Source organism: Sebastes umbrosus, chromosome 14 (assembly GCF_015220745.1).
Source record: "Sebastes umbrosus isolate fSebUmb1 chromosome 14, fSebUmb1.pri, whole genome shotgun sequence".
In the NCBI taxonomy this organism is placed as follows: domain Eukaryota; kingdom Metazoa; phylum Chordata; class Actinopteri; order Perciformes; family Sebastidae; genus Sebastes; species Sebastes umbrosus.
In genome coordinates, this window is record NC_051282.1 from 9,521,583 (window position 1) to 9,539,876 (window position 18,294).

General features: G+C 42.3%; 1 protein-coding gene across 1 annotated transcript in view; it reads right to left on the reverse strand.

Moving 5' to 3' along the window:
- pvalb6 (parvalbumin 6) overlaps window positions 1–12,895 on the reverse strand; it is a 60,108-nt gene extending 47,213 nt beyond the window's left edge. The window contains exon 1 of the mRNA XM_037793379.1: window positions 12,672–12,895. The gene's annotated coding sequence lies outside the window, so the exon portion shown is untranslated. The remainder of the gene's footprint in view (window positions 1–12,671) is intronic.
- Window positions 12,896–18,294: the final 5,399 nt, after the last annotated feature.

Here is an 18,294-nt window from a genome sequence, read left to right on the forward strand (position 1 = left end):
TTCCTGTATCTTCCATTCGTCTCTATATATTCTCTCCCTCTCGGCGTGTCTCTATTTCTTCCTGTCTTTGTCATCTCGTCTTTTTGTCTGCGGAGCAGCTTTACCGCCTCATTGTCGCCTCCCTTTTCTTTTTGGTGGGACGCATTCAGTCCCGTGTCCCCATTCTCTTCTGGCCTACAGCATTATAGGCTACCCAAATAAAGAAAGGAAAACACAATTTGTATTCTGGACCACATCTGTGATGTGAGAAGAAAGAGGGGATGGGGAGGGGGCGGTGGAGGGAGAGAAAAGAGGCAGCGAGGAGAGGAGGGGTTGTTAAAGTCACAGTTTGTAGTTGGTTATATTCATTGGACATAAAGTCTGGGGGCGTTTCGCCTGCATTGTTAGCAGATTTCTTCTTAAGGATGGAAGTTTGACCTTGAGTCAGCGAGGCAAAATACATGTGATAGACCACACCGTCATCCACTTTATATCATAATTATCATTCTCACTTCTGACGCTACTTGCAATTAGGCATTCATCTCGTAGAGTATTATTCATCCATCTAATTTTGTGCATCATTACACAAGTGGTTTGCGTATTGACACACGCCTCAACTGCACTGCGTTTGGTGGTTGTTTAGGATTGTCTAAATATAGACTCTCGCAGTTGGATAATGATGCGTTTAGCGGAGTAGGGGACTACGTGGGATGGCTATCCGCATGTCAACTCAAATGCTCATCAATACACTTTTTCTCAGCGCTGCATGGTGGCGTGTGCATGGTATGTGTGCGTGCATTCAAATTTGAGTTTGCGCGAGTGAGCAATGCATGGCCCCGCACGCATGAGTGTGTACACGGATGCCAGGATGTGTGTGTTGCCCTGTATCCCTAACCCCAGCAGTGATGCCCGGTCAGCAGCAGCAGCTGACACTCTCTTGTCACTGACAGCAACTCCTGCAGTAAGAGAGCGATGGAGGAGGGGGGGGTGAGTAGAGCTCCATTGACCTTGCAGCAGAAAACCCTAACAGTTACAGCAGTAGTAGCACACTCTCGACTGCTCATACACAAAGACGCTTGCTCCAAGAAGGGCATCAACACACACACACTCTCTCCCTCTCAGCGTCTCATGTTCATTCTGACACTCGGTCCACACTCAAGTGCTTAGAACTCGCCTCGGGCCTGTTTGCAGAGGAGGCCAGCCTTTTTACAAAGCAAAAGAAAGAAAGTAGGATGGAAAACGGGGTGGAAGGCAGGGGGTTGAGGATGGAATATGTACATTCACACAAAGAAAAACAAATGTGCAGTCATTCGTAAGGCCACAAAAGACAGAGACAGTGCAACCGAGGTCTATCTTCAGGGGAGGATGTGAATAGAAACACACAGAGTCCTGCACACTTCTAAAATGCCCCACATCCATGAGCGTACAGCTACATGTAAGGTAATGTGTATTTCAACTTCCTCAGAAAAGCACACACAAAACCCTTGTGACACAAGCCAGCTGCAAAAGTCTTCGTTCCACCGAGGTACAATAAAGCCTCCTGAAAGCTTCATCTGTCTCCAACCCTAACGTCGCCCACTGATGATAACGCAGGCCTCAGCCTGGAGTCACCAGATTGAATGTGACACTCAAGTGAATGGGTCTCATGAAAGAGCGCAATATGGGATGAGCATCGTAACTGAGTGTTGCTTCTGCTGGCTTTTGTTTATCCTGCTGGATCAGATCACTGATATGAATTCTGAATGAAGACATCACAGTGTTTAAACCCTTGAGATGTAATTTATTGCTTACAACCCACAGAGAAACCCTACGCAAGTTCAATCATTTTCTTTGCTGTATTTCACAGGGGTATATGGAGCGTTGGCGTTCTATATTGATCTGTGAGAATGAGATGAAATGTTCACTTTTCAGTTCCACAGACCTTTTGACGGGTCTGTTATAACAAATGGCATACTGTGAACCAGGTGTGGGACCAATTTCTTTTTTTTCAAGTCCCAAGTAGGTCTCAAGTCTTTGCGCTCAAGTCCCAAGTCAAGACTGGCAAGTCCCAAGTCAAGTCCCAAGTCCTAAACTTCGAGTCTCGAGTCCTGAACAAGTCATAATGCGCTCTTCGCCAAATGTAATGCCATTTTATGGCGCCAACTGGCGCTCAGTAATAGGTTCAAACAAAGTGGATCTGGGAAAGTCCCGATAATAGTCACCAAAAATAAAGAGTCAAATGTTTAACAAAAAAAACACCACTTTTCTGGGATTCAGCAATAAACAACAAAAGTAAAAAATTCTGTTTGTTCAGTTCAGTTTTATCCCCACAAGTAAATCCTCCTCCCAAACAAATAAATAAAGGATCTCTCAAAAAATAAATAAACCCAACATACAGTAGTATCCAAAGGCATCAAATTGAATCCAAAACAGTAATGGCTGACTCCGTCACTAACAATGAAAACTACTATGTAGAGAGGTAGTTTCAGAATGTGAAAACAGTGAATGGCAACAGTAGCATTATACTGTATGCTGCCGTTTTGAAGCCTCGAGTTTGATTCATCTTGGGTTTTTGGCCGTCGCCATCTTGGTTTTTTGCAACCAGAAGTGACAAGAGAGGTTGGAGCTAGGTACAACTGAACGTTGAATAAGACGTTTTCAGGCAACCAAAAATGTTTTAATTAACTTTAATGAACTGAAATCACACTGTGAAAGGGTTAAAGTTGCAAGATGAAAATACGGACAACTCCAAACCTGGACAACACCATGATAGCGACCTGTCAATCACAAGGTAGCCACGCCCTAAAGCATACTCTGCTTTATGGTCTATTTGACTCTAAATGGGACCATAATTTACCAAATGAACATCATGCTGTATTGAAGAAGATTTGAAACTAGTGATTGAGACCATAAACTCATGTTTACAATGTTTACTGAGGTAATAAATCAAGTGAGAAGTAGGCTCATTTTCTCATAGACTTCTATACAATCAGACTTATTTTTGCAACCAGAGGAGTCGCCCCCTGCTGGCTATTAGAAAGAATGCATGTTTAAGGCACTTCAGCATTGGCTTCATTTTTCAGACTCGGAGGTTGCCCACTAAACAGAAGGAGCTGTGTGAAGTCTGATAACTTGCCTCAAGTGATGTCACTTGAGTCAGCGTTGGTCGGGGCTGAAGACTACAAGTTTGAAAATGAAAAAAAACTGGGGTTGTGGAGTTAGACAGAAGCTACGAGCTAGCTGCTCGAAGTTACATTAGCCGCTACTTGCATGACACACCCGAATCTCCGACCGTACTGTTGTGAGTCAGTAGCATTGTGGGTAATGTAATGTAGGCGAAAAGAAGAACGTGTGCAATAAAAAAGATATCTCTGGTTTTGCTTTATTGATTTTGTGAATTTTTTTTTATTAAATGTTCATATTGAGCCTGACAATGTTGTACTAGTTTAATCCGATATATATCCGATATGTATCAGTTAATTCTGTTATTTTCCTGTAGATTGTTCTTGTTTATGAAGAGGAGTCATACAGCATGGCATATATGCTGAAATCTTTTACTCAAGCATGAACACCCTTTGCCTGGTCGCACCTTTAAACCCGTCCACTGCTCAGCAAATGTATATACAAGAAAGAGAATGAAGGAAACAAGTTCTGACGTTAAAACATTTGCTTTGGATTCGGGTCAGATGTGGGTCCAAAGCTTTGGGGCCGAAGCCCAGACCAGGCTCTGGCATATGTATGAATCAGGCTAGTGTCAGAATTCTCAGGCCCACGCTCTGTTGGGAATGTTTCAGCATAGAGTGGAGTAGCAAAGTAATGCAGAGATTGCGGATTAAATTAAATGTAGAGTCAGGGAATTGGAAATTAAGGTCAGGGGAGTACAGGAAGAGGAGGAAGCGATAAATGGAAAGGAAACGTCCACTGGCCTTTGTTCTTGAAGGGCGGGATGCGTCCTGCCTGGGATATGACAAGGCGGATTGATGGATATTGTTCACAACGAATGCTGCTTTGCAAGGCCACAGCTCATCTCGCCTAATCTGCTATTGAGATGAGCTGTCATTCACTTCACGGGTTGATAATGCAATTCCATCTGACCATTGACAGTTCGTTGCTCCACATTAGCTTGAGCTGTTTCAAGATAACGCTGCTTTGCATACAAGGCCACACCGGGCCTGTACGGCACTTTTCCCTTTTCCCACTTCTTCTTGAGTGTTGTGCCGGGAGCCAAAAAGAACTTTTCACTCACTTTGGATAATCCTACTTTGAAAACATTAGATATGGAAGAGGAACAGGTAAAGAATTTAAAGTGGTGCTCCATTTTCGGAAAGTTTATTTTTGGATTTAAACTTCTGAGAACACAACTAAAGATTAACAACTGGAAAAGGGATGCAGCTTTATTGAGGAGACATTTTTCTAAAAATTTGATGTAAAATATTCACATACAATATATATGGTGAACTTTGTTTAAGAATTATAGACATTTAAAGAATAAGTAGACATTTTATGAAATAAGCTTATTGCTGGAGTGATTCTAGTATCAGACCTTTAGGGTGGTTCAGCCCCCAATGAGAAGGTGACATGTGTACAGTCAAGGGCGTAGGTTTTGTCTCAACATTGAGATGGGGTGAGACATATTAAGCAGAAGGTCGTCCCTCAGGAAATTTTGGAGCGTCTAACACTTCATTTTCTGCATTCTGGTGAATATGTATGCACCAATTTCTGCATCGAGTTATGGTGGAAATGTCTTGGGCTCAATGAATCCACAGAGTCTCAGTTTTCCAGTCATACCCAATTTATGAGATTCCAAGACGGTTTAAGGACCCCAGTATGTAGAAATATTCAAATACACCATTTCTAGAATAGGCGAAAATAACACATTTATACTGCATTTAAAAAATGGAATGTTTTTTGCCCAAAATTTGCATGTGATTATCATAAAGTGGAGCCTTGAGCAGTTTTTTTTATCATGTTTGTCTATTGTCTGTGTTTATAAAATGTATGTACACGATGGATACCTTGTCTTTTTACTGCAAAACTTGCTAAATTCACCTATATGGGTACAAATAAAATAACCTGAACCTGAACCTGAAGTAAGAACCAATGAAATAGCCGACTTTGTTTAATTCATTACTGATGTTGTACAACTTATATGCAGAACAAAATTACATTTGTTGACCGAGTAAACGTTTAACCTTCACTGCTTAATGAAACAGTGTAACTATCTCTCTATATATATACCATGACTTTGTTCCCCAAAGATGGAGGCTTTAAGTGGCTTTGATAAAGTAGGTCGCATCATCATCATCCTATTTCATTTTTTTCTTTTCTAAAAAAAGATCAAGCTCTAAAATAAGAAAACTCTTAAACCATTTTTTGCTCACTCTCTCCCACCTGACCACAGCTTCGTTAGTGATCTCATTTAAGAGGTCACGGGTTTTCTAATTGGAAGTGGGCTGACTCCTGTTTCTCACCTGTGACAGTCTAAAGTTAGCACAGCCTTTTTGACCTTACTAAAAATACTCACGCTTCTGCCACCCAACCCTTCAAATAGCTCAAACAACCTTTTGGACCTGAGTTCTCCCTTAAGGTAAAGAAGTGCTTTGCTTGAAGAACATTTGACAAAAGGTGAGTTAAACCATTTAGAGTAATAGAGGTGTTGCCATTAAGCCACCATAGGGGCAGCGCAACACCTGAGACCTTTCCATCCGTCGGAATTGTGTGCAACACCTTCACATGACCTCACAAAGTCCAGCTGAGCACTGTCTGGCAGAGAACGTCAAGCACCATCCATCCCATCACTTATTCAAATATTAGCTAAACCGCAACATCTGATGTTTCAATAGATGCCGTTCACGTCACGCTCATAATTCCTTATTAGCGGGTGGCTCGGTTCCAGCGCCGGTGCCGCCCGCAAAAACAATGACTCGTGCACACACACACACACACAACATTACACCAGGCATACACACACACACACACACACACACACACACTAATAAGCCCCAAACCGGCTTTGTCGGGCACGTTTTTCACTGATCATCTCGCGTATCAGCGAGGCCATCAAGCGCTCTCCAGATGCCGGCCGCCTCGCTCAGCATCTGCCCTTGACCTTGGCGGCTCACCGGTGATGACGAGCCTGTCTGCCTATCACAGCCTTCTGTCTGGGCCCGTTATGATGTCATTTTCTAACGTGTGTGTGTGTGTTGTGTAGAGGTGATTGGTGGGAGATATTCATGTTATCTGTGACCTGCTCTGCATCAGTGCACAGTTTGACTGTGCGTGCACCTGTATAAGCCTATTTGTATCAGTCTGCATCTGTGGGACGAGGTCCAGTGACCCGTGCTGCTACGGTATAACATAACTTGTGTGACTTAGATGACTTTGCATGCAGCCTGATAAGCAAATGCAGCATAAAGTATACATGCTTGATAAGCCGCATAAGATGACACTGAGTGTTTGTGATCGCAACCCCCAGTTTCCTTTCTTTTCTTAAATCTGTAATCTCAGCATAAAAAAAAAAAAAATCCACTTCTTCATTCTCTTTTATCAAAATCTGGGTTTTAATTAATGCCTTTTAACAAGAGCCCTGAACGCCGAGTTAATTGTGCTTTTCATGGCAAAATCAGCCGAAATGCAAATTGTCTCAGAGCGAGCTCCGTGCCGTGGCTGGAAACGGTGTTTTAATTATCCAGACAACCTCTTAAGTGGTGGACAGACTGTAGTTACCATATGCTAAGCAGTCACTACGCATCTTAGAGTTGCATATCAGCTCACAGGTGGTGGAGGGGGTGTACAAAAAGAAGAAAAGGGTCACAACTGATTTAAACAAATGAGTAAAAAATTGGGAATGGAAAGTATGGAGGAGAGAAAAAGAAGAAATAAAAGTGAAAAACGAAACAAAAATGAAAAAAAACAAGATCAAAAGACGTGTTTTTTTCCCTTTCCCAGGGTGCATCTTTCCATGGATGTTTGCCCACATAAGCACCGTGCTTCCTCACAATTAACTGACCCGTTCCTGATACTCTCTCACCTACGATAACAAGCCCACACAAACAACCACCCCTCCATCTTTCCCAGTAAAATGACATTTCCCTATCCAATCCACCCACTGGCAGGCGTCCATCCTACTCACTCACATTCACCGTTACAGTGTGTCTCCACACAACAGTGAGCAGCGGAGGAGAGAAAATTGACAACCAGGGGGCAATTGGCAATGTAGGACAAAGGTAAACACACACATACACATGCATGTCGACACAATCATCACCCCGAATGCTTGAAGTGTTTTTCTCATTGTGAGGTTTCAGATTGAGCCTGAATGCAGGTCTGCACAATGCAGCCAAGGTAGATAATGAAGCCATTTCTATGGGCAGTTTGACAATACAAGTTGCTCTTTGTGTGTTCCTGTTCCCAAAAAAATCTGCATTTTTAGCCACGCAATTGGCCGGAATGACAATGATGGTCACCCTGTCAGTCGGTCCACCACTTTGGTCCAGACTGAAAAATCTCAACAACTGCTGGATTGATTGCCATGCCGGTTAATACAGATGTTCATTTGTTTGGGTTTGTTTTGGGGTTTTTTTCTTGTGAAATGTCTCAACAACTATTGTGTAGATGAATGGATTTCCATTAATAGCTGCAAAACTCATGGCATTCCCATTAGCATCAGCTCGACTTTGTGTATAGGGACGATTAGCAAATGGTAGCTTAACATGCTTATGTTAGTTGGTGAACATCTCCAACTCCAAGTCTGATTGTATAGAAATATATTAGAAAATGAGCCTACTTCTCACTTGATTTAATACTTCAGTAAACATTGTAAACATGAGTTTATGGTCTCAATCTCTAGTTTCAAGTCTTCTTCAATAAAGCATGATGTTCATTAAGTAAATTATGGTCCCATTTAAAGTCAAATAGACAATAAAGCTGGGTATGCTTTAGGGCGTGGCTATGTTGTGATTGACAGGTCGCTACCACGGCGTTGTCCGGTCTGGGAGTTGTCAGTATTTTCGTCTTATAACTTTAATCCTCTCACAGTGTGTTTTCAGTTCATGAAAGTTAATTATAACCTTTTTGGTCACCTGAAAATGTCTTATTCAGAGTTCGGTTGCACTTAGCTCCACCCTCTCATGTCACTTCTGGTTGCAAAAAAACAAGATGGCAACGGCCAAAAATCAAGATGTTGAGCTCGAGGCTTCGAAACGGCAGTCCACAAACCAATGGTGACCTCACAGTGACTGCGTCCACTTCTTATATGCATTTTACCTGCTAAATATCAACATGTTAGCCTTCATCATTGTGAGCATGTTAGCATACTGAGGTTAGCATTTAGCTCAAAGCACCTCACAGCCTCACAGAGCCGCTAGCAGGGCTGCAGATTCTTACTCTCGTTTTACATTTGTGCCGTTTGAATGAGTCAGAGTGACCCTGCATTGCACCTAATTATATTTTTAAATGATTTCACACTTTTAGATTGATTTTTAATTAGCGGTAACATCAGGGCAGATATCTGCATGTCCCATTAATGATAATCATTAACTGTAAGGACTCAGCCACACATTTTAGCGCAGCCAAACCACTGAAGCCAGCCCTCTTTGGATCATTCACCTCATAATAGACGAAATCATGAGCCGTTATGTGGCAGAAAAAAGATCAGTTCATCACCCCCTACATGTAATGCCAACGGGAACATTGCAGGAGTGGCCTACACTAGTAGAAAAATTGAGTTTGCGCTTCCTTTTGCAGGAATGAGTGTCAGGTTTTCCAAGTGGTGGATTTTGTTGTGACAATTTTTCCCATGAAGATGTCCGCTCAGTTCAGCAGATGTGCTGATGTGCTGACAACAATGTCATTGCCCCCGAACTGAACACAACATGGATATACGAGATACTGTAGTGTGAAGGACAGCGTTTGGATCAGTGTACTGTGACAGAGAGGGAGAAGTGCACACACACACATATTTTTTCATCTCAACTGACAGGCCACAAGAGCCACCTCAAACCAGCATTTAGCAGCACTTACAGCTCCTGCAGTTAATCAGAGCGCTTAATAGGACCAACTAGACCACCTATAGTCAATACACACACACACATACACACACACACTGAGTGAACCCCCAGTCTGACTGTTATGGTGCTTAAACACCTTTCCCAGTCCACCTGTCCCAATCCCGTGGACACCGGTCTGAATTTTCTCCTACACTGGTTCTCCACGCTTCCCTAAACATACCAGCATCAGCCCTGCACACACACACACATCCCTTTCTTCTTTCTTTCTCTCCTTCTCACACACACTCATCCACACAACCTGTCTGTCCCTCTTCTTATCTTCCTCACCCAACTCATACATAAAAAACTCTCTCTCTCTCCCACACACACACACATAAACGTCCCATATCCAGGTCTCCTCCCTCAGGAGTATTATATCACACCTGGGTATTTCACACTCCACAGGGCTCCACGCTCGTTAAATCACTGATTTCCCATGAAATCTCGAAAGGATATGCTACCATGCATCACGCCTGACTTTTATATCTAATGGAGAAGTGGTGATAAAGTTTATGAGGACGTATGATGAGTGGGTTCGAGAGTGGAGAGAGATAGAGGGAGGGTCCAGAGGGTGTGGATGGTTATAGCCCATATGTAATCTATAGCATCCTTACGGGAAAGATTGTTTAAACAATAATGGCTACTTACTTTTATGCTCTCCTCTGTAGCGAAGCTGATTAAAATTCTCCTACTCTATCTCTGTCTTCCGGCACGTCTCACCCTCTCTTTCCTTAATCTCTTGAGTGGTTCAAATCCTATCAGTTTTTTTTATCTATTTCCTTGTCTACAAAACGTACTTGCGGTGTACCTCAAGGATCAATTCTGGAACCTATTCTTTTTTTATATTTACATGCTTCCCCATCGCCAATATTATGTTTCGTGTATATGCAGACGATACACAATTGTGTCTTCCTGTCAACCCTGCTGATTCTTAAAGTTTTGCTGCCCTAAAGGACTGATTTGAAGATGTTGGGTGACGTGTAACTTTCTCCATCTTAACAAGGACATGAATGAGATAGCATTTTCCTCACCCTAGTCTGGATCAAAACATTTTCTGTCTGCCGTTGACGCGGAGAAAGCTATTCATCCCATCTGGATTATTGCAGCTTGCATTCAGTAAAAAGGTACTAAATCATCTTCCATATGCAGCTGCTCAGGTTTTAAGTGGAACTGGCTACCTATTGCTTTCAGGACACAATTTAAAATTCTATTTCTATTTCATTAAATGGACTGGATCCAAAATATATCTCTGACCTACTATGCCCACTTGTAGAAGCTCTTCTTGCTGTTCCTAATTTAAGATTTGAAACCAAGAGTGATCATGCACGATCTGCATCATCTTTGTATTTTCTGTAAAACGTCAGCTAAAACCACCGTTTTTTAAACTGCCTTGTCTGATTTTATACCTCCAGGACAATATTATATAATTTCATTTATTTTATTGATTATTTTTTCTAATGTATCCACTTTTTAACCATGCTTGCGGCATCCGTCCACCATTTTGGTCTAGACTAAAATATCTCAACAACTATTGGATGGATTGCCATGAAATTTTGTACAGACCTTCATGGCCTGCAGATTCCTTCTGGTTTTGGTTATCCCCTGGCTTTTCCTCTAGCACCACAATGAAGTTGACATTTGTGGTTCAGGAAAAAATTTCTTGACAACTATTGGACGGACTGCCATGAACATATACAGATATTGCACCCTATTCGACTGTTATCTTGCCATTAGATATGCATTATCAGTTGCTATAAGCACCATAGATGTGGGTCATACTACGGGGCCTACTACGCCTTCTATGTTGTAAAAGTGAAACTGAAACTTAAAAGCAACACGTTCTAACATGTTGTAATACTGAATGAAACGTTATGTTTTTAACACAAACAAAAAAGCTTCTTTAAGTTTAGGCAACAAAACTACAACTTCTTTAGGTTTAGGGAAAAAAACTGGTTTAGGCAATAAAACTACAACTTCTTTACGTTTAGGCAACAAAAAAACACCTGGTTAAGTTTAGGGAAAAACATTGTGTTTTGGCTTAAAATAACTACGAACACAAAGACAATTACACATTATCGGTTTCACACGGGATGCAAACTCTGGTCTTCTGGGTGAAAGTCCTGTGTTTTGTGTCACGGTTGTGCTCTTTTATTCCTTCCTTTGGTGATTGACCATGTGAATAGATGATAAAACCTACTAGTGGGTGTAGTTATTGACCCACATCTATGGGGCTTATATCGACCGATAACGCCTATTAAATAGCCTGACAACAGATTCAAATGACTTTTTCCTCTAGCGTCAACAGCAGGTCAAAGTTTCCCCTCTGCTCAGGGAAATATCTCAACATCTTCCATTTACTTGTGAAATTTCTCGTCAAATACGCTATTTTTCTCATCTCTCCCTACTGTCTTTCTCTCTCCACATTGCGACCTGAGAAGGTATCTGAAGTTACCCATCTCTCCTCCTCCCTTCCTCACCTCCATCTCTCTCCTTCATCACCTCCCTGCCCTTCAAGTCTAACGCACCAACAGCTTCTCATCCCACCCTCCCCAAACAAATGTCACTTTCTAATTGGCCTGCCTCGGCAAAGGCAGGGGAGCATCGCCGTTTGGACAGCTGTTAATCTAAGGAGATTGGCGGCGGGTGGAGAGATTGTGGCGGTGACGATGGCGGCGGGGAGAGGGATGACAAACTGGAGCAAGTGCTTAGAATGACGCAATGGGGGGAAAATACGAAGTTTGAGTCTGGTGCAAAATTACCGCTGGCGCCCGAGTCTGTCCAAACATCTGTCATTTTGACGTTATGTTGTGGAAAAAAATTTATCCACAAATTAAAATGCAGTGTCACTGTACATCTCTCAAACAGTCCTGTATTAGTATGGACTGTGTAATGGTAATGTACAAGCGCATAGCCTGCGGTTTCATTCAAGCATCTGCTCCGAAGCCTCAGCATCATCACCCGCACAGGAATGTAATGGGTTTTCATCCCCCCCTCACCTCCCTCCTTCCTATCTTTCTTTCACACACATACACACAGAATGAAGCACACACAGACACACAGCGCTCGGGGAACCAATCACCATCTCCTGTTCTCAGGTCCTGTTTGTGAATGGGATTTTTTACGGGAGAGGAGGAGGCAGCGAGGCGCCGCTCTGCGTTTGTAGGCATGCAGCTGCTACACCGAGGGAAACACCAGCATCCCATTCTCATTTCTGAATTATTTCTCTCACCCTCTGTTGCCTGCTCTCTAATTAATGTTTTGGTTTTTGTTTTTTTTCTCATGCCCTGATTTCCCATTTTTGCTTTTCTTTCCATCTTCTTGAACTCTGTCTGACTCTTTTTTTTTTGTCTTTTTTGAGGCTGCAGTCAATTGTGACGGCTGCATCCAAAATAGCCTCTCTTGTTCCATGCTTTTCATTCACTTTTCCCCTCACACACCATCATCATCACCATCATCATCATCATCATCATCATGTAGTGCTATTTACCTCTTCTACATCTTTCTCACTCTCCTGTCCTGTCACATACTGCAGAACAGCTGCCTTTCTCCACTATAACCTTTTCTATTCTCTTCTTTTCACCGGCCATCCCATCACGCCTCCTAAAGCAGCAGCTGATGCATGTAAGGTTAATGACATCCAAAACAGACAACACTGTAGACACTTACCTCCAGTGACAGGGTCTTTCGTCCCGAGTGCTTCTGAATCCTCAGTAGTTGGAGGAAGAGCGGCGAGCCTGCAAGCTTCTGGCGGCTGGAGAGAGAAGTGGAAGGACAGAAAGAGAGAAAGAGAGAGAAAAAGAGAGATAAAAGACAGCAGAAGAGAGAGTGAGAGGGATAAAGACACAGAGAGAGAGAGAGAGAGAGAGAAAGTGGACGAGAGCTGTGCGATCCAAGAGGAGGAGGAAGAGGAGGAGGAGGGTGCTCTGGCTGGCTGGAGGTGAGATGAAGGGGAGAAAGAGAGAGGGAGGGAGAGATAAAGGAAGAGGGAGGGAGAGAGTGAGGGTGCGCTGGATTGGGATAGGAGGGGATTGTGTGATGTTTGAGAGGAGGAGGAGGAGGAGGAGGGATTGCAGGGAATGGAGGGAGAGGAAAGTTGGAGAGAGGAGGGAGGAAGGACGGGTAAGGATGCAGAGAAAGAGGGGGAAAGAGGGGGAAAGAGGGGAGAGGGAAGGGGAGAAGCAGAAAAGGCTAAGATGGAGAGAACATATTGAAACAGGTATGTTCAACTCTCTTTACTCCATTACAACTGTTACCGTTCACAACCACCAAAAAAACACAAGTGCAACTCATGTCAAGCTGTCACATGCCGCCCGGAGACAATCAATTTCAGAGTGGAGAAAATGTCCTTCCATCCATTAAATCACACCGTAATCCAATCCTGTGTTGGTGTGTTGCAGTATACGGATACTGCAATTAACTTTGGAGGCAATAACTTACCGGACGAAGGGAAGGGAGAGAAACAAGCAGAGAGGCAAGAGAAGGTGAAGGAGGAAGGAAGAGCTTTTGTGACAAAAATGGAAGTGGGGGAAACACGGTATATGCTAAGAAAAGGATGGAGTGATAATGACAGAGGGCATTAGACAGGACATGTGGAGAGTGGAGGAAGAGGAGCAGACTGGCCTCTGGCTAAATGCACTCAGGGATGAAAGGACGGTGAAGAAGAGAGAAAGAGGGAAGAAAGAAGGAGGCTGAATGGAGGACGATGATATTGTGAATATCCACTGATTTGTCATGTGCCTTTCAGAAAGTTTACGGAGGGTAATGTGAATGGTGACGTACAGCGTCACGGACTGCATGCGACCTAGAAACACATTACAGTCATGGACGGATTATGAAACAACAGGCCCAGGAGCACTGACAAGTAAAAGGCCCCTCCACCACCCCTCCTACATACAGTAGGAGCAAGACACCAAGGATGAAAGCGATACAAAACAAGGGCTGCATCATCTGTAGTCATTTTTTCACCATAGTTGGTTTTCTACTATTAGTGGTTGTTTTTTTAATCTCATTTTAGGTGCTTTGCATCTCTTTGTGGTTGTTTGTTGTCTTTTTGTTGTCGTTTTTTCCCCCTGTATTTGTTTTCTTGTCTCTTTGTTGTTGTTTTGTGTTTTTTTTGTAGTCATTTGCATCTCTTCTGAGTGTTTTTTTGTCTTTTTGTGGTTGTTTTTTGTCTCTTTATAGTTGTTTTTGGCCTCTGTTTTTGCTTTGTGTCTCTTTGTGGTCATTTTGTACTTTTTTTGTAGTCATTTGCATCTCTTCGGAGTGTTTTTTGTGTCTTTGTGGTCGTTTTGTGATCCTTTGTACTCGTTTTGTGTTTGTAGTCATTTGGCATTTCTTTGTGGTCGTCTTGCGTCTTTTCTTGCATCGTTTTGTGGTTGTTTTGCGCCTGTTTTTAATCGTTCTACATCTCTCACATTTGATTGACTTTTCAACAAGCAATGTAAACAGTCAAATCAAACAGAGGCTCTGACTGCCAGTGCCCGGTATGCCTGTTCAGTAATCCATCCATGATTAAAGAAATCCTGGGAGGTGTTGAATTGTTTGCAATTTTAAGATTGCGTGTTTTCCCTTTGTGTGTGTGTGTGTGTGTGTGTGTGTGGCCGTGTCGGTCCTTTGCAGGCGAATGAATCCCTCGCTGAATGCACTGAAGATCTGCAGCATGGTAAAATACCTCCCGGACATGGTTTTGGAAAAAAAGTTACTGATTTACGGGTCAAGTCTAATTCATCATAGTAGGACCTGAGGGCCACAAAAGGACCTGTGATAATACAGATGTGATGTATTTGAAATTTCGTGTCAGAGGTCCGAATCAGCCACAATGCTCTGGAGATGACGAGGCAAGGATTCATCTCTCTCAAGGTGAGGCTCCATTTGCTCAAGGACACTTCAGCAGGGTGGAAGCAGGCCAACACAGAGCTTAATCCAGGGACTTCTTGTTTCTCTTTCAAAAATAGCTTTACTCAGCTGTTTAAACACATTACTGACAGTGGCAGGCCATTTCAACAAAAGCCTGCAACCATAGAGAGCTTTAAAAAAAAATCTAAAATGGCCCAAAGCTTGAGTGTAATGTGTTGTTTCCCACACACTAATGTGCTGCACTGTGGGATTTCCATGCAAATCACCCTCCAGAATGTGTGTGCATGTATTTGTGCTGCATTTGAAGCTGACTTTCATAATTTGTGTTTGTAGAATAGATGGACAGTAAGAGATACGGGCGCAGTTCCAGCTTTGAGGGATTTCGCCTTACAAGCTGCTATGTTTCTGTCGACTCCAGAGCTGCAGCTTCAACATCCCAGATCAAACTCCAGCTGTCAGTACACTGCACAAGCACCACTGGCAATACAAGAGGAAGTGAGTGCACACTCTCCGAAGTAAAGCAACAAAAATGATTTATTCAGATAAAAACATTATTGTTTGATTCTCAATTTTTCTTAATGCTATCTTAAGAATTTAAGAGAAGTGGCTGTAATATCGTTGCTCCCAGGCTATTGCATGCATTGTTAAAAGAATACATCACCCCCAAAATGGTCAATTCATCACCCCGTGAATTAGTGAAGAAAACATTGTTTTTCTTACATGCCTCCACGGTGAATGGAGAATCCAAACAATTCTTGATGAATTGAAGTAAATAAGGGCCCGTTACAACAGTTTTACAAACTCTCACACAACCATAGTCAAGACTAACTTATGCTCACTACTTCCCAAACACGTGCATTTTTGCTAAAACCTTACTATTTAAAACAGTTCTGCATAAACAAGTGCAATACTGTTTATGCAGAAGTGTTTTGAATATTAAGCAGGTGGCAGCCTCCGGTTCTGAAAAGTGAAGCCAATGCGGAAGTGCCTTAAACTTGCATTCTTTCTAACAGCCAGCAGAGGGCGACTCCTCTGGTTGCAAAAAGAAGTCTGATTATACAGAAGTCTATGAGAAAATGACCCTACTTCTCACTTGATTTATTACCTCAGTAAACATTGTAAACATGAGTTTATGGTCTCAATCGCTAGTTTCAAGTCTTCTTCAATACAGCATGATGTTCATTTAGTAAATGAAGGTCCCATTTAGAGTCAAATAGACCATAAAGCAGGGTATGCTTTAGGGCATGGCTACCTTGTGATTGACAGGTTGCTACCACGGTGTTGTCCGGTCTGGGAGTTGTCCCCATTTTTGTCCTTTCACAGTGTGTTTTCAGTTCATGAAATTTAATTGTAACATTTCGGTCGCCTAAAAACATCTTATTCAGCATTCGGTTGTACTTAGCTCCACCCCCTCGTGTCACTTCTGGTTTCAAAATATCAAGATATTGACAGCAAAAAAACAAGATGGCGACGGCCAAAAGCCAAGACGGCGACGGCGAAAATGTTGAACTCGAGGCTTCAAATCGGCAGTCCCCAAACCAATGGGTGACATCACGGTGACTATGTCCACTTCTTATATACAGTCAGTAAGGTTTTTATCGAAGACGCATGTCTTTGTAGTGAGTATACATACAACTGTATAAATGAGACTTGGATTATACTGCACGAGTTGTGTGAGAGTCTGTAAACGGATGTTTTGATATAGTTTTGCTGTTGTTAAACGCTGCCCCCATTTGCTTCAATTCACCCAGACTTTTTTTCCATTTTCGGATTCTCTGTTCACCATGGAGGCATGCGAGAAAAACAAAAAAAATGTTTTCCACACAAATTCAAAGTAACACGGGCTGAGTAATTTATGTACGAATGATCCTTCTGGGGGGTGAAGTATCCCTTTAAGTGAGTGCTTTTGAGTGTTCATGTCATTTCAATGGTTGCATGCACCACCAGCGCTGACACCGCCATAAATTTCAATGTGATTTCTTTTCTTGCTTTCGTTGTTCTCAAGTGATTTTGGGGAAACAGGCAGTAATGGAAGGCAACTGTGTTGTGACGGTAATAACATCAAGTGTGTGTGACTGTGCCCTGTGATAGAAAGAGAATGAACAAAATTAATGAGACAGGAGGAAGAGGAGCAAGACAAGTCTCCTCCAGCTGTTTATCAGCCCAGAGCACTCGGCTCAGATTAAACTACAACTACTTTATAATTACTATAATGTATTCTTATTGGGCAAGTAGTGCCTTTCTTAATAAAGAGTCCAATAATTGACTCCCTCCCTCCTCTCTCCTGCTCCAGTCCCCCCCCCCCCCCATCCCTCTGAAACACTCACTATTGATCTCATTAATTCACATTACATTCTCATTAGCCTCAAAGAGTATTTAATTTTACACCAGCAGGACGATGGCTATGCAATGGCCAAAGCAGCACTATTACTCAACAATAGCAGATGGGTCCAATCATTCGGATCATGCTGTGTATAAACGCCATTAGCGCTGATATGGATTAATTAAAATTGTATTGTTCTTATTGATGAGTTATTTTTTTTTTCCATTTAACCTGTACAAAATCCCCAAAAACAATGATTTCAGATGCAGGATACAATCTTGTCTTGACTTGTCTTGTCTGTGTGGAAATCAAACTGCCGCCTGTTTTCAATTGCATTGCTTGTTTATGCTGCGAGAGTTGTGTGTTTTCATAAATGAGATTCCTCTCTCTGAGGTGAAAGCGGAATTCCACCCTAAAACTGTATTTTGCAGATGATGCTATGACTGTGTAAAATATTTTGCATGCAAATGATTTTTACTTAACTGCTGCTTAGATTGCCAAAAGCATGAATGTGTCTATGTAAAATCAGCCTAAATGTAATTGAGACCATAAATCCATGCACTGCACTGTTAAAAAGCTACACAAGGTGGGATTTATAACAGCACGTTCTTTCTTATCAGTAGAGATCCCAGAGTGGGACGGCAGCAGAAGAACACCACGTCCTCAGAAAAGAACTCACTGAAATTTAAAAGCAGAGTTGTACCTTTAAATAAAACGCTGCAACACTCTTCTGTGATGTGTGGGAAAAAAAGTAATAGACTGTAATCTGATTTCTGTCATTTTTATTTTTCTGTACATTTGCCAACGAGGCTGAACAGGATGCATTGTGGTGAAGCTGTTAGTGTTGAAAAGGAAATAAAAGTTTCCTGTCAGTTCTCTCACCGTGTCAACTAGCAAAGCAATTATTGTTGTTCCTTAAACTGTAATCAAGTTAAACAGGACATGTGTACTTATTGACTGATCCCACATGATTTCTGGCCATTTTCTAATAATAATAATCTGTATTTGTACAGCACCTTTCAGTGGCGGACTCAGGTTGTCTGAGGGGCAGGGGTGAAAATAATAAAAAAAGGGCACCACCACATGTTTTTCTCGCATGTAGGGCACCCT